Genomic DNA, 17,331 nt, shown 5'->3' on the forward strand with positions numbered 1-17,331 from the left:
AGGCCCCTGAGCAGAGTTGGAGCATCACTACACCACTTACTCAACTATGTAGTAATTTGGATAAATAAACAATAATTTTTTTTGAGAAGATTGAATGAAAAGAGCAAAAACAGATGAAGTATTATTTAAAAGGAGACATTTAAGATGAATTTTGCAGGATAAGTCTAAGCAGTGGGATTAAGGGAAATGGGAGCAAAGAACCTGAATTTGGGGCCATCTAATACTTGGGTGCCAGTTCTTCCAAAATTTTAACTAATTTGGTAGTTTTCATCAGTACTGAATAGGTAATCATTGTTTTATATATATATATATATGTGTATATATATATATATATATATATATATATATTATCCATACTGATTCCTAATGGCATAAGGACTTCAACATATAAGAGAAATCAAGTTAGAAACCAAAAATTGCAAAGAAGATTTATAAGAGCCTTTGAATTATTTGCCAAGAAAATATGATTCAGTTAAACTAAAAATAGTTGAAAATGATTCTCATTTTTTAGATATATATGATCTTAAGTATATTGGTATGATATAGAAATGAATCTGTTCATAACTGATTAAAACCAGAATTCAAATAATTGCAGTCAAATAATTTTTTTCAAGATCTGTGGTAGTTAGTGTTTAGTTTAATAATAGATGCAGAGCTGGTAAAGGTAAAAGAAATTCTTGCTGGGATTCCCATCGTGGCTCAGTGGAAATGTATTTGACTAGCGTCCATGAGGATGCAGGTTCAATCCCTGGCCTCAGTCAACAGGTTAAGGATACAGTGTTGCCCTGAGCTGTGGTATAGGTTGCAGATGTGGCTCAGATCCTTTGTTGCTCTGGCTGTGGTGTAGGCCAGTGGCTACTGCTCCAATTCAACCCCTAGCCTGGGACTTAAATATGCTGCAGGTGTGGTCCTAAAAAGATGAAACAAAAACAACAACAACAACAAAAAATTTCTGCTATCCTGAGACTTAGTTATATTGGAAAATTATAGAAATTAGCTATTTTAATAAAAACTATTAAATATGTTTTATAAATGCTACCAAAGATAACAATATGTTGTTTTGAGTGTATATAATATAGAGGCCTAGCTAATCCTGTGTAGATAGAAATGGTTGCTCAAGGAAGTCTTGATGGATAAGACTCATAAGGAAAGAGAAAGCTGGATAATAGAGACCTGTAACAGTGTGCTGTTTTTGCAAAGGTCTTTGGGTAGAAAGATGCTTAAGGCTATTTGAGGATCTGATTGGGTTTGTTCTTTAGGAAGATTATAGAGAATCTAATACCTCAGTCAGAAATAGTACTTAACCAGCAAGACAAAATAGCTCAACCAAGAGTCACCTTAAATTATTTGATATTATCTTTCTTGACAAGTGCCCTTGAAATTGCCGCTCCTAGAGCTCAAATATTGTAGTCAGGAAAAGAATTTTGAGAACCACTTTTTAAACTTTAGCTCCTGAGTTGAAGAATACATTTTGCATAGATAAGCTACATTTTACTTTATTTTGCATGATAAATGTATTAATTATTTATTAATTTGTATTTAAATATCATATAAAGTTTGTATCTTAATTCATAAGAGAAAATATTGAAACTGACTTCTTTTTCTTTATTAAATATTAAAATTTCAATTTTAAAAATGGGAAATATTTTACTTCATAGGTTGAATTTAAGTGTAATTATAAAGTAGTGTTTTTATGACTTCTCCTTAATTGTCATTTTTACTGATTTTGTAATAGGTAGCTTAAAAAACCATCAGTGCAAATTATACACTTAATATTTTGAAACAATGTGTTTTTAAGATAAATTGATTTCTGAGTATTCTTTATTTTCTAAGTTCTCTTTATGCATTAGAATTTTGGCAAGTATTCTTTTATGAAATTCTGATCCAATAGATTAAAATTTAGCATTTCCAAACTCTGTTTATTTCTTTTTCAACCACTAATTCTGTAAGGTAAGCTTACCTCAGAAATTATATAATCTGGTACAACCACTATGTAAAATAGTATGGAGGTAACTTAGAAAACTGTATGCAGAACTGTCATATGACCCAGCAATCCCACTCTTAGGCATATATCAAAACTTTCCTGGAAAAATGTGCATGCACCCATGTATTCACTGTGGCACTATTCAAAATAGCCAAGACATGGAAACAACCTAAATGTCCATTGACAGCTGAATGGGTTAAGCAGATGTGGTATACATACACAATGGAATACTACTCAGCCATGAAAAGAACAAAATAATGCCATTTGCAGCAATGTGGACGGAACTAGAGACTCTCATGCTAAGTGAACTAAGTCAGAAAGAGAAAAACAAATACCATATGATATCACTTATATTTGGAATCTAATATATGGCACAAATGAACCTTTCCACAGAAAAGAAACTCATGGACACAGAGAACAGAATTCTGGTTGCCAAGGGGGAGGGGGAGTGAGTGGGATGGACTGGGAGTTTGGGGTTAATAGATGCAAACTATTGCCTTTGGAATGGATAAACAATGATATCCTGCTGTATAGCACTGGGAACTACATCTAGTCACTTATGATGGAGCATGATATTGTGAGAAAACAGAGTGTATATGCATATGTGTGACTGGGTCACTTTGCTGTAAAATTGAAAATTGACAGAAAACTGTAAATCAGTTTTAATGGAAAAAAATCATTAAAAATAAAAGATAAAGAAATTATATAATCTTAGGCATTTCAAAACTCTAGAAAACAATATGATTGGTATTTTTAAGTTGAAGAAAAATAGGCTAGGCTACCTCAAATAAAGACAAGATGGACTATTAATACAGTCAGCAGGGTCATTTAGTCTTTGTAGTACAGTTTATCTTATTCTTTGCTTTATTAAAAAAAACTTCTTTGGACAAATTAAAATTCAAAGTCCATCAGGCCAATTATATTAGACTTTTTATTTGTTACTTTAGGTTAAATTTCCCACTTGTAAATTAAATATTAAGTTGGTCCACACATTGCTGTCCTAGTTTAGCCCCATGTTATCTAATAATATTTAAAGAAAGAAAATCATGGTATAATATAATTTACATTTCAGCACAGTTATATCCTAAATATTAAAAAGTAAATAGCTTTTACTTTCAGACTTTAAATTTTGAAATCAAGTGCAGTAAATTACAGGAAGATGCAAAGGGTCATTCACTATTGCTGGTTAAAATATGCATGGATAGGAAAATCTTATGCCTTTTTAAAATTACTTCATTAACCAATGTCAGTTATTCTTTGGTATTATTGTATGTAAAGTGAGATTTAACATGATAAAAATAGTACTTCTAGCATTTGGCAAAATTACTGAATAATAAAAGTATAAAACATAATTATTCAGGATATAAACCTGATTACTAATTTTAAAATAGCAAATAGTAAAATATTCAAAACTATCCTGTGTTCATAATCCATATCTCTGTAAAGTACCACCTTTCAACCTGTAATAAATTTACCAAAAACATTATGATTTCTGTGAAATCAATTCTAAATTTGACTATTTGTTATACTATTTTATATTTTTAAATTTAATTTGGACATTGGTCCTCCTAACAAGTGAAGAAAGCTGTGTTTCTAAGTATATATATATATACATATATATATACACACACATACACACATACATATATATTTTTATATATATATATGTATATATATTTGTCTTTTGCCTTTTTAGGGCCGCACCTGTGGCATATGGAGGTTCCCAGGCTATGGTTTTAATTGGGGCTCTAGCTGCCGGCCTACGTCGGAGCCACAGCAGCGCCATACCTGAGCCATGCCTGCAACCTACACCGTAGCTTACAGCAACACCAGATCCTTAACCCACTGAGTGAGGCCAGAGATTGAACCCACAATTCCTAGTCGGATCATTTCCACTGCACCACCACAGAAACTCCTCAAAGTATATTTAACAAAATATATGTAAGCAACACAAATAAATTCATTTGGCAGAGTTTCTCCTTGACATTTAACCCATAAACAGTAATAAAATATCAGCATATTAATCATCTGCTGTTTATGAGTGTTATTAATGAATTTACCTGATAAGAGTAATTATATGCTTACATATGTCAGGAATATGTGTGTGCGCATGTTAGTGTGTTTCTGGATGTACACAAGACTGTCTTAGAAGCTGTTTCAAAATCAAATTAGTGTCAGCAGCCCTTTCTAGGAAACATGATCTGCAACCTGTTTCACAACTAATCATATGTTTGTATTGGAAACATTCTGCTCTATCTAGAAAAATGATCTACTTCAAAATAGAGTTAAGCACAGTGATTACATAATATCTTTTTTTAAAATTAGGAATTTATGGAATTCCCGTTGTGACTCAGTGGTAATGAACCCAACTAGGATCCATGAGGATGCAGGTTCAATCCCTGTCCTCACTCAGTGGGGAAAGGATCCGGCGTTGCCATGAGCTGTGGTGTAGGTCGCAGACACGGCTCGGACCCTGAGTTGCTGTGGCTCTGGTGTAGGCCAGCGGCTACAGCTCCGATTGGACCCCCCCAGCCTGGGAACCTGCATATGCTGTGGGTGCGGCCCTAGAAAAGACAAAAAGACAAAAAAATAAAAAATAAGAAATAAAAATAAATGAAATTAAGAATTTATTTTTTAGATAGTTTTATGTTCACAGCAAAGTTAAGTGGTGGTTAAAGAGACCTTCCACATCCGTCAAGCCCCCCACACTTATAGCCTCCCTCGTTATTGATATCTCATACCACAAAGGCACATTTCTTATACTTAATGCACCTACACTGACTGACTGTAATCACCTAAAATCCATAGTTTACATTAAGGTTCACTCAATGTTGTACATTCTGTGGATTTGGCTAAATGTATAATGACATGTTTCCGTCATTACGGTATGAGGCAGAGTGTTTTCACTGACCTAAGAATTCTCTATGCTCCATCTGTTCATTCCTAACCCCCAATCCTGGTAACCACTGAACTCTTAACTCTTCTCATGGTTTTATTTTTCTAGTATATCATACATATAGTTGGAATCACAGTGTATGTAGCCACTTCAGTTTGACTTCTTTCACTGGGTATGCAACTAAATCTTCTCCATGTCTTTACATGGCTTGATAGCTCATTTCTTTTTAGCAATGAATAATATCCCATAACCTGCATGTACTACACTTTTATCCATTCACCTACTGAAGGACATCTTGATTACCTCCAAGTTTTGACAGTTATGAATAATGCTGCTATAAATATCCATGAGCAATTTTTTTTGTGTGTGCAGATATGTTTTTGACTCGTGTAAATACCAAGGAGTGCAATTGTTATATGGTAAAAGTATATTTAGTCTTGGAAGAAACTGCAAAACTGCTTTCCAAAGTAATTATGCTACTTTTCATTCCCACTGGCAATGGATGTGAGTTTCTGTTGCTTCACATCCTCTCCAGCATTTGGTGTTATGAGTATTCCAGATTTCAACCATTCCAATAGATGTATAGTGATATGTAACTGTACTTCAATTTGCCTTTCACTAATGACATATGATGTGGAGCATCTTTTCATGTTTATTTGCTGTCTTCTTTGGTGAGTATCTGTTCAGATCTTTGGTCCATTTTTAGTTGGTTTGTTTGTTTTCTTACTATAGAGTTTTAAGTGTCCCTTGTATATTTTGGATAATGATCCTTTATCAGATGTGTCTTCTGTAAATATTTTCTCCCAGTATGTGTATTTCTTTCTAATTTTGTCGACAATATATTTCATAAAAAATTTTTAATTTCAATTTTAATGGGTCTAGTTTATCAGTTATTTCTTTCATGGATTGTACCTTTGGTTTTGCATCTCAAAGATCTTTGCCATACCCAAAGTCATCTATGTTTTCTCCTATGTTATCTCTTGAAAGTTTTATGCTTTTGTGTGTTACATTAGGTGTGTAATCATTTTAGGTTAATGTTTGTGGAGGATGTAAGGTCTGTGTCTAGGCTAATTTTTTTGAATGTGCACGTTTAGTTGTTCCAGCACTATTTGTTGAAAAGATTCTTTTCCCTCCATGGTATTTTTTTTTTCTCTGTCATTGACTATATTAATGAGAATCAATTTCTGGGCTCTATTCTGTTCTATTGATATATCTATTCCTTCAGCTATACCATACTGTCTTAATTACTGTAGCTTTATAGTAAGTCTTGCTGTCAGTACTCAAATTTCTATTTTCCTTAAATATCGTGTTCACTCTTTTAGCTCTGGATCTTTTGCTTCTCCACTTTAAACTTTAAAATTAGTTTGCTGATACCCACAAAACACATCACTGGAATTCTGATTTGGATTTCACTGAACAAGATCAAGTTTAGGAATGATGGTTTAAAACATTTGAGTCTTCCTATCTATAAACATGAGATATCTCTCCATTTATTGTTATGATTTCTTTTATTAGAATTCTGTAGTTTATCTTACATAGACTTTGTACTTATTTTGTTAGACTTGTGATGAAATACCTTTTTTTGCATGCTAATGTACATGGTCATGTGTTTTTAGTTTCAAGTTCTGTTTGTTTATTGCTGGTATATAGGAAAGTGGTTGAATTTTGTATATTAACCTTGGATCCTGCTACCTTGTTATAACCATTGTTGGTTTCAGGACTAATTTATTTTTATTATGAAATCCCAAATGCAGATGATTGTTTACTTATTCTAGTAAGTTAAGAAGACAGTATTTGGCATCTAGAGTTCTCTGGATTTACAGCTTCCTTTAAAGAAAATATAAAGGGAACTGAAAAGTACTACATTAAAATGCTTATTCTTAGCCAGATATTACTGAAGCCAGCTATAGAACTAGTTCAGTACTACATTTCTTGGTTGCTTTAACATATAACAGTGTTTGTCTTATGTAACCAGTGAATCAATTGAAAACCAATGCAATATTATAAAGATTAGAATAAACTTCTAAAATTAAAATACAATATTACAAACCAATCAAAATATAATGAAGTAAACAAAATATAATGAAGTAATAGAACTGGACACATTTCAATGATGAACTCTCAATTTTTGCCACATTTTTCATAGAGAAATTACACTCTCTAGTTCAAGTTCTAATTCAAGTTCCAGGTAAATAAACTTTAGGTGGAATGAATTAAAATAGAGGTTTTCAGATTTGGGGGGGAAGATATGAACTGAGGGCTTAGCATTGCATACATTTAGTTTATCTATTGTGCTTTTATCTTGTTATCTTGCTGTGGTTTTATATTAAAATCCTGTAGGCTTCAACCTGCTGCTGTCATTATTGTAGATTTGACGGTGTAGGTGACAGTCTGGTTTTAAGCACAATGTAAACATAAAGCAAAATAGGAAAATATGAGCATAGGCTAATAAGGCTAATTCAAGTGTAAAGTAACTTTCCCATATATCTATTGGTCTTAGAGTATGTCATATTTGTGCAATCACTTTCTAGAATTATTATTTAATAAATTAATTATGATTAACAAATAATACTAAAACACACTGTTATATCCCACGGGAAAAAGTAGCATTTAAACACTTGCATTTAAATTTTTTCCATTAATGGAAAAGACAGGATTTTTTTAAACTGAGGGCATGTCTCTTTTTTAACTTACACATTTATATGTGCTTTTTGAAGGTCTGATTTTATTTCTTCTATAGGCTATTATTATTCCTTTCTTATTCCTTTCTTCTATGAAAAAAGAAAAATATTTTGTAACTATAATTTACCCACTACTGAGATTTGTAGCTTACTTTTATATCATTATTGATGTTTATATTTGCTTGGAGATCAAATGTACTCATGTATAATTATTATACTTTTATGAAAATAAATTTAAAAAATGATACTTCCTAGCCTGAAAATAATTTATAATTCAATTTAAATATCTCTCAGAGATGCTAGTAGGAAGGCTTTTCTATGACCACAGATAATGTAGAAAAAAATAATGCGAAGTATAAAGAAAAATATTGATTTGCATAATGAGTAACTGATTCAATAAACTATATTGTGCTCATTAAAATTTAAAATATTAAGAAATAAGAGCTGTGTAATTCAGGCAACTGAAGATTGGCACTCTCATAAAATATTTCCAACTAAATTGCTTGGGAAGTTAACTATAAATATGAATTGTGGCATGAACATGTAGGTTTGGAAATTACAGCTGAAAGGTGATAGGTCCTTTAAATTAAAATCTGCCTGAGTTGAATGTTATAGACTGTTACCATTCATTTTATTGACTGAAATACTTTCACAATAACAAAATATATAACATATGTTGAACAAGTTATTGGACCAACATTCACATTGAACAGAAAATTTTCAGGAAATTTTATATGTGTGTCTAATTCATCACATATAAAAGTTGGATTTTAAAAAGGGGGTGACTTCCCTGGTGGCTCAGCCAGGTAAGGATCTAGTGTTGTCACTGCTGTGGCTCAGGTAGACAGTGTGGCCCTGGTTCCATGCCTGGCTCAGGAACTTCCACATGCTGTGGGTATGGCCAAAAAAAAAGTTAGATTATTAGAATACCAATGAATTTCGGAAGTAGTCATTAAGCACTGAATTTAAAATTTACCAGAGGATGGAGAGGAATTTACGGTCTATAAAAATATAACAACCAAAACTGGAGCGACCCATAAAATAGAAATTTAAATTAAATAATACAGGAGTTCCCATTGTGGCCCAGTGGAAACAAATCCAACTAGGAACCATGAGGTTGCAGGTTCGATCCCTAGCCTCTCTCAGTGGCTTAAGGATCAGGAGTTGCAGTGAGCTGTGGTGTAGGTCGCAGACGTGGCTTGGATCCCACTTTGCTGTGGCTCTGGCATAGGCCGGTGGCTACAGCTTCGATTAGACCCCTAGGCTGGGAACTTCCATATGCCACAGGTGTGGCCCTAAAAAGGACAAAAGACAAAAAAATAAATAAATAAAAAATATTATGTGTGTTTAATCAAATTGTTAGTAATAATAACAAAAGTACATATTTTTTGACAGTGAATTTTAGATTTTCTTAAATAAGTTGATAAAATGGCATGTAATAATTTTTTCTAATGAAAAATCCAAAAATCTAATAAATAAGAACTAGAACGAGTAGCCACAGGCCAACTATTGCTTGATTTCAAGGCATGTCGGTAAAGAGATATATCTAACCTATAACGTACTGAGACTTTCTTTATGTCCTCCTCAAAGTACTAGCAAATGATACAATATAGTTAAAATGAGGTTTAAAAATCAGCATGTATATCAAATGAAATTAATAACAAATACAGTCATCTACGGAAATTATTCTAGTCTTTTGGCTATTCAAATTTTAAATAACAAAATGCTTAACTTCAAATTAATTTGGAATTGCCTTATTATTGAATTTTAGCTTCTATTTAGTACTTGTTTTAGTTCCAAAAGTTAGGCCAAGAAGCAAGGTATTTAAATTGGACTGGTCTTAAACAAAGTTTTGTTGTATTCTGTATAATCTGATATTTAATCAGTTACTTTCCATATATTTATTTTAAATTTCTTTATGTTCTTCTGTTGAAAATATATGATTTATTAAGGTAATAATTCATACTGGAATCTCTCCTAATAAGAAATAAATCCATTAAGAATATCCAATCTAAGCTTATAATTAATATTTTAGATACTTTCATTTTAGTTAAATTTATAGATCCTTCATTAAATCCAATACATTAATTGAACAAATCCAATCCAATATTTTAGTGGAATAAATTCATCAAATGCTGGTCTGTGGTGCAAATTTCAGAAGTGACAAAGTCTAACTTTGTATTTTCTCCTTGGAACCTTCAAATACAAGGGAAGCAATACCTTAGATTAGTTTTCATTACTTCATAAGTAGGAAGAACAATTTGCTTCAACCTGACACTAATGGAAGAGAACGTCTGTATTTTTTAAGTGAGAATATAAGAATAAATGATATTGGTGATACATATAAAACATTGTGTTAGGAATTTATTTTGGAATTAAGTATCATTTTTAAAAAGCAAAGTACTGTATTGAAAAAGCATGTTCTAATGATTTGTTAGGCCAAATTAATACATTTTTATCACAATATTTAGACTTTTTTCTCACGATAGTGGAATGACCCATCTATACTGGTCTTCATTCACCATTTGGAGGCCAATGAAAAGGAAATAGTATAATAACTGAGGTAAATAATACTAAGAAACGTTTGGTTAGTTGTGCATTGTAATTATAGATAAACTTTTACTTGGAAAAAAAAAAGATAGTGTTTAGAAGTTTGTATGTTTAAACTACCTTTTTTTTTCTTCCCCAGCTGAAGTATCTATTACGATAACATGTATTATTATGTACACTTTTGGTCTCTGTTTCAATGGTTTATTTTTTTCTTCTCTCTAAAATAACATTCCTATTATAAAAGAAGCTCTAGTTATAGTTATTTTCCTTTCTTCTCCCAAATCTTATTTAATGATTTAGGGCACTTAGAAAAATATGTATGTAAATAGACCTTTATATTTCAATGGATTTGTTTACATTAAAACTTACCTACTTACATTAAAAAAAATGTAAAAAATCACCATAAAAAGATAGTAAAGAACTCTGCATAAACTAATATGTACTATAAATAGTCTTTTAGATAATAATTTTGATGCATTAAAAAATTAATCCCTATTAAACTTATTAACATTCCAAAATAATAGTTTTTACTTATTTATTTTACATTTTAGAATTTAAGATAATTATGGGCTTTTCAAAAATATTTTAAAATTTAATTTAAAAATTATGTTGGCCTAAGACTTAATTATATTTTTTTCAATTTAAGTATGTCATTTCTGTATTATAATGGAAATTTTAAGAGATAAAATCACCAACATTGATTTTCTGCATTAGAAGATGGTAATGAACTCTTTATGTACACAATTCTTCTTTTGTAGTCATTCTACCTAAATTCTGAAAAAGATGTATAATATTGATCAATTTCAAACTTTTACTTCATTGTGAGCTATATATCTCCCATATCATTTAGAGATACATATTAATGGTGTGTGTGTGTGTGTGTGCATGTGTGTGTGTGAGTATAAACATATATGTATGCATGTATATACACACACACATTGAGAAATTCAAAGATATTTACAGTGATTTTTGCTATCTGTTCAAATTTAAAATTTTTGTATGTTCTTTTGATTTCTATTAAGAATAACCAATCACTACCAACACAGCACTTAAAGCGACACATATTTATCTCACTATTTCTAAAGGTAAGGCAATGAGACATGGATTAGCTGAATCCTTTGCTCAAAGTTTTACCAGAAGTACATCAGTGTGTTAGCTGGGGCTGTGATCTCATCTAATGTTTGTGCACCTCAAGCTCATTTAGTTTTTGGCAAAATAATTTCTCTGCAGTTATAGGACTGAAGTCTCCTTTTTTTTCCCCTAACTGCTGCTGTGAGTTACTCTCAGCTCCTAGACCTAGCTACTTGACTGTCTCACCACAAGGCAGCTTACTTCTTTAAAGACAGGAGAGGACTCTCTCTCCTGCCTGGTATAATGGACAGGAGTCTTTGTGATATAATAATGAGGGTGACTACACCATCATCTTTGCCACAAATGGTAATAATCAAAGAAATGTCTATTTCATTATATTCACAGGTTGTCTTCATATTCAAGAAGAGGAAATTATGCATATCATGTACCCTAGAGGAGAGAAATCCCGGAGGCCACCTCAAGGTACACCTATTTATATGGCTGGAGATATCTTTTTGCATAGAACCTGAGGAAAATGGCTAAGTTAATGAGATAATCTTTTAAAACCTTCCTGAAAATATTTCAAACCATTTTATAGATACCATTTTATACTATATTTGGCTGTATTATTGCACATTTGTCTATTAATCATCTACACAAAAGAAAATGAGTGATAGTTGATAGTTGGGGCTACCTGAAGTTACCCTATTTTTCATGGATTCTACAGTGCAAGATCAAGTGAATTCAAGAGAACAGATGAATAGGGTTATTTTCCCTTGCTTTTTGTAAAAATGAAAATGCTTTCCAAAATTCCTATGGCAGATTCTGACTGTGTCTTTTTCTAAGCCCTCTATAATGGAGTCGATTTAAAATTCTTTTGTGGCATCAAATCCCAGCTGCCTGAAACCACCTGCCTTTATAGAAGAAGAGAGCTTAAGTGAATGAGAAGATACCTGAAAGGAATGTTTTGTTATGAAAATGCCAATAATTTTAATGTAAAATGATTTAAAGCTATCCACCCAATGGTATCATATAGAGCATGTGAAAATTTTTAAAAAGACAACTAGAAAGTGCTTATTAATATGTAGATACTTTTAATTCATGCTATTTCAAGGGTAAAGCATCATATATTTCTATTTTGTATTGCCTTTTTAAGGGGATAGTAATTATAGTTTCATTATGACAAAAATTGACTAAAAATATGCTGCTATCAAAATAAGCCTAGTTATTAAGTATATATAATATAATTAAAATAGGATAATAGGTTAAAAGCACCATCCGTAGTAAGTATAATGATCACTACTGCTATTTCTAGTTATAGAATATCTTTTTTTTCAGAGTTAATGTCCTGATTCAGTAAGAAATGACCAGAGAACTCCAAAACAATTTGAGGCATAGAATTGTAAAATTCAACAGGTTAGTAAAATGTAAAAGCTGCATGAAAGTTTATAGATTTTAAAAACCAAATTAATTTAGTAATCCAAAAATCTACTTGTTCTCCATGTCCCTTTATTTAGGTACTATGAAGATAGGTAATGAGAGAGAGAGAGAGAGAGACAAAGAAAAAGTTTGAGAAAATAATCATGTGTTTGCATACCTAATTTTGGAATTCAGGTGAGATGGGACAGTACACATAATTTCCACTAAAGTAGCACAAGTTTATTTTGAATGTCTTTGCATATTTTGATATGTTATACCCTTCGTAAACAAAGTATTGTTTGAGTTTATTATTCTGTTCTTCAGACAGCATTGTGTTATACATGATCAAAAAGTATCTCATTAGAAGAGTGACAGTGCTTTGCATTAGTTGTACTCAAGCCTCCTTGGGCATTATACCAAACAAAAAGCAGATGACAGTTGGTGTCAACTCTAAACAGCTTAGGGCAAACTATTTTCTCAAAACCTATGTAATTTAATTGAAATGCAATATTTCATGAATATTAGAAAACTAGGCTTTATTAAAAATGGCAAGGAAAAGTGAATGCATGACTGTTTAGAGTAACAAGCAATACAAATTTATTCATTGGGCACATCACTGAATTATTTAAAACTCAGCCTAACCACAAGGTCATGGAATAATTTTGGCAAGTAGACATTTTGCATGATGCATTTCCATAATTCCCCTGCATCTATAAAGTTGATCACAACTTTAGCATGGAGACATTTTCCTTGTAGTTAGAGAGACAGATTAAGTCTTTGATTCAAAATTAGAGTCAAAGCAAATTATTAACATTTGACATAGAAAAATTATATATATGTGAAAGTCCTAATTTCATGATAGCTTTATATTATTTTATGCTATAATGTTACTAGCAATCCTAAGACTTATAAACAAAGTAAAAAAATTGAAATCCCTTTAACTCTTAATTTTAAATTTACCCCAAAATAAAAGTGATACATAGAATAAATTCTCAGATCAAACTTTCAAACAAAAGACTTTAAAAATAGTCTTTTAGTTAAGTAACTGAAGTAATAATTACAATTCTTCATTTCTGTTGCAGTAGTTTTGACTTAGATCATGTTCTTTTGATTGTAACTTACTGTTTCCTCTCTGCCCACATTACCCATCTGTTCTTACATGGTGCTACTTTTTCCATTAGAGCCTTTTGATATTAATGATAGTTACTTTAAATTCCTGGCCTGGTACTCCCAACATTTCAGACATATCTGTATCTGGGCTCTGATAAAATAGTTTCTTTTGAGGGCAGGTCTTTTTAAGAAAAAGAACAAAATGCTCCAGGTTTGCTTCAGAACAGCTATTTTCCTCCTACCTTTGCTGAAAACAAAAGGGGATTTTTCTCTGATTTCAATCTGAGAACCTGGTAGGGTTCCTGGAGGTAAAACTCCCAAAAGTCTGAGGAACTCCCCTAAGACTGGATGCCCTATGGAGTTTTTAACCTCTCAAACTTATTCACAGTGGATCTCCAACAATTCATCAACTACAGATTATATATTCAACCACATACTTGTTTCCATGGAGATTTCTGTTTCTAGGATTCTGCTGTGGTAAATTGTTATTCCTTGTATCTGGCTGTTGTCTCTCCAATTTTGGCAGGAGGAGTGGTTTGTACTGTGACTCCATTTCCTGATGAATCATAGAAATGTTGATTTCTAGTTTTTTCGACTTTTCTTTGTGTGAATGGAAGTGATGACCTGTAAATTCCTTACATGCCAGACTGGAAACCACCAGCAATGTTTTTAACTTTTTAAAATTTATTTTCCCTCCTCTTAGCTGAGACATCAATGCTAGAAGGGATGGGGATTGACTAATTGTCCTTCTGACCATTCAGATATTCAGATATGGTTCTGATAAAGCAGTTTCCCTAGAAGTGTTGGCATTTCTTATGGAGAATGTTCTAGAAGTGTTTCAGAATGATCACTTTTGCTGGAAATGTGAGGAGAGTACTCTTAGACCTCCAGCATGAGACCTCCACCTTGAGAAAGTGTGGGGGAACCTTGAGATTGGGACCAAGAGTTCCTTATTCTGAAACTAGTCCACACTCAGCTTCCAGAAAGTCATTAAATTACCATTTAAGTGTTTCAATCAGTGTATGGCTCCAGCACTTCTGATTCAAGTAGGATCATCTCAACTGTGATTCTCAGTATTACTTGTCTCCAGATTTTATAGTGGGATTTTGCCTTGTGATCTCAAGCCTCTAAGCACTAAGAAAAACCACAGACTTTAGTTGGTTCTGTTTTCATTTTGTTATAAAGATGGGGGTAATAATTTTCAAGCTCTTTATATTTTAAAGCTGAAACTACAGGTATACATTTGTAGGTAATTTATATTAGATTCCTGAGCACTTCCCATTTATGTCCTTTAACAGTGCCTTCCTGGCTTTTTCATATTTTGTTATTCATTTTTAAGTTCTTCACACCAACTAAATTAGTTATAATGAAATACATAAATAGTTTCAAATTGTTTTTTGGTTTTGAAGTGAATCTGTGTGCAAACTATTACATTTAGAATGGATAAACAATGGAATCCTACTGTACAGCACAGGGAACTATATCCAATCTCTTGGATTAGAACATGATGGAAAATAGTATTAAAAAAAGAATGTATATATATGTCTGACTGGGTCACATTGCTGTACAGCAGAAATTGAAGGAAATTGTAAATCAACTGTACTTTAATCAAACACCATTAAAAAAGAAAACAAAAACAATGACTCTGAAAATATTTGCTTATAATTTAGGATCAGCCTTTATATCAGTGTCTCTATTACAGGATTATCATGCATAACAAGTATTCAGAATAGTTATCTTACAAAGTATATATGTATATTTGTTGTCCATAAGTTGCAATTACCACTGTACTATATGCATATATTTTGCACGTATATATACCTAAATACACATAAATATATATTTTAAAAATTTTATGACATTTGTGTATTATATATTCTGAAAATCTAGTATTTAAACTATTCATTGTAAGCTAAATATCATATATTGTCCAACAATATCAGTGTGTTATTGAGGCTGCCCTTTCTAATAAACAGCTGTCTAGGTATACTTACATGGAGTTTGAAGGAACATACTTAGCTGCAGTATTTTTAAAAAGCAATATAAATTAATAATAATATACATATTTATTTGTAAAAATATTGAAAACTTCGCATGGTGATAAGTATTTACTTGCCTAAAATATAAGATAAGATGATGAAGATATTCAGAACATGTCACCCCAAAATATGTCAACATGTCATGTTGATTATCTTGACCTAAAGGCACTTGAGGAATTACAGATGTAAGAAAACCCTCCTTTTCTTCATGAAAGAAACCTCTCATATGAATATTGCCTTACTTGTATAGGAAGGAAGGGAGATACTATCATTACCAGAGATGGGGTATTGGGGCTGAGAAGTCAATTCAAACAAACCTTGTTAAACCTACCTTTATCTTCCTAGTTACTACTCTAAACTTTACTACCCCTACCCCAAACACGTTTGTCTTGTAATTTCTCCTCAAATTTATTATTCTTTGTTGGTGATGCTATGTAACCTGAAATTCTAAGCCACTATTTTGAGTTACTTTTGGTTTAGGTTTCTTCTGTGTGGGGTGTGTTGGCTGCATATAGTGATGAACTGAACTTTTTAAAAAAATTTTTTGTTAACCTGTCTTTCTGTTATAGGGGTCTCAGCCAAGAACTCAAAAAGGTAGTGGAAAATTATTTTTCTTCTCTACAAGGGAAAATCCACAAAGGTGGGCAGAGAACCAGAGACAAGTTTGCCTTGAGGTAAGTTACAAAATCTGCTTTACCCTTTGGTTTTCTTTGCTTTATAGACTTCTGGGAATAAAGAGCAAGTCCCCAAACCAGAAAAAGATCAAATAAGAGACAAAACCCTAATAACTGAAATCCCAAAGGTGTATCCACTCTGGAAGTAAACAAGTCCTACCTCAGTCTTAAGAGACTGCAATGCAAGTGTTATTGCATAGGCATGGAGTTAAATTAATTATCTTTGTGAGGTTATCATCATAAACATGTCCTCATATTAATTTGCAACATAAATTCAAATTTTCTCTGTTATGGAAAAATAAAAATAAGACAAAAGAACACCAAGCCATGAATTTAATTAAAATGATTTTGGGCTAGTGGTCACCTAGTGCCTGAAAGATGCAAACACCTATCCATTCTGGAGGAATAATGTATTATTGAAGGCTTGAAATAATTTTCACAGACACTTTTCCATTGAAAGTCATACATGCAAAAGTCTGTATATTCATGTATGTGTCCGTTGTCTATAAGTGAGGAGGGAGTACAGGTGATGGAAAGGGACATGATGTTACACAACAAGAAAGATGTGTATATTATCTAAAATGGAAAAAATCAGGAAATAATAAAATCACATGCATAGAGAACACACTGAATGAGCTAAATTGAATGTAATCAACTCAGAGGGGAAAAAAAGGCTATTTTCTCTTTGTATTTCTCCCTATATATGTTGAAGGTTATTTCTTCTTCACCACTCTAAAAAGAATTCTTTGGCAAGTCTCACAATTTTTGTGTAAAGTATCATCAGTTTCATCCACTGGAAGGGTCTACTCTGTTAACAAATGTCCACTCCAGTATCATAATCATATAACTCTATACTCTTGTTTACTTTAACTCTTATCTCCTCTTCCAAGGCATCTTAAAGCTATAA

At 32.1% G+C, this 17,331-nt stretch overlaps 1 long non-coding RNA gene across 3 annotated transcripts in view; it reads left to right on the forward strand.

Annotated features, from left to right (window-relative positions):
* LOC102163618 (uncharacterized) overlaps positions 1–17,331 on the forward strand; it is a 501,092-nt gene that overhangs the window by 18,561 nt on the left and 465,200 nt on the right. For 2 of the 3 annotated variants that reach the window (XR_014812954.1, XR_014812953.1), the window contains exons 2-5: positions 11,588–11,665; positions 12,521–12,598; positions 12,700–12,796; positions 16,320–16,424. This is a non-coding gene — a long non-coding RNA (uncharacterized LOC102163618). The remainder of the gene's footprint in view (positions 1–11,587; positions 11,666–12,520; positions 12,599–12,699; positions 12,797–16,319; positions 16,425–17,331) is intronic. The other variant, XR_014812955.1, reaches the window with a different exon arrangement.

The sequence above is a fragment of the Sus scrofa genome, chromosome 8 (assembly GCF_054392235.1).
Source record: "Sus scrofa isolate SSC_HxYL_T2T_F1_AM1 chromosome 8, Sscrofa_HxYL_maternal_Yorkshire_Landrace_v2.0, whole genome shotgun sequence".
Lineage (NCBI taxonomy): Eukaryota > Metazoa > Chordata > Mammalia > Artiodactyla > Suidae > Sus > Sus scrofa.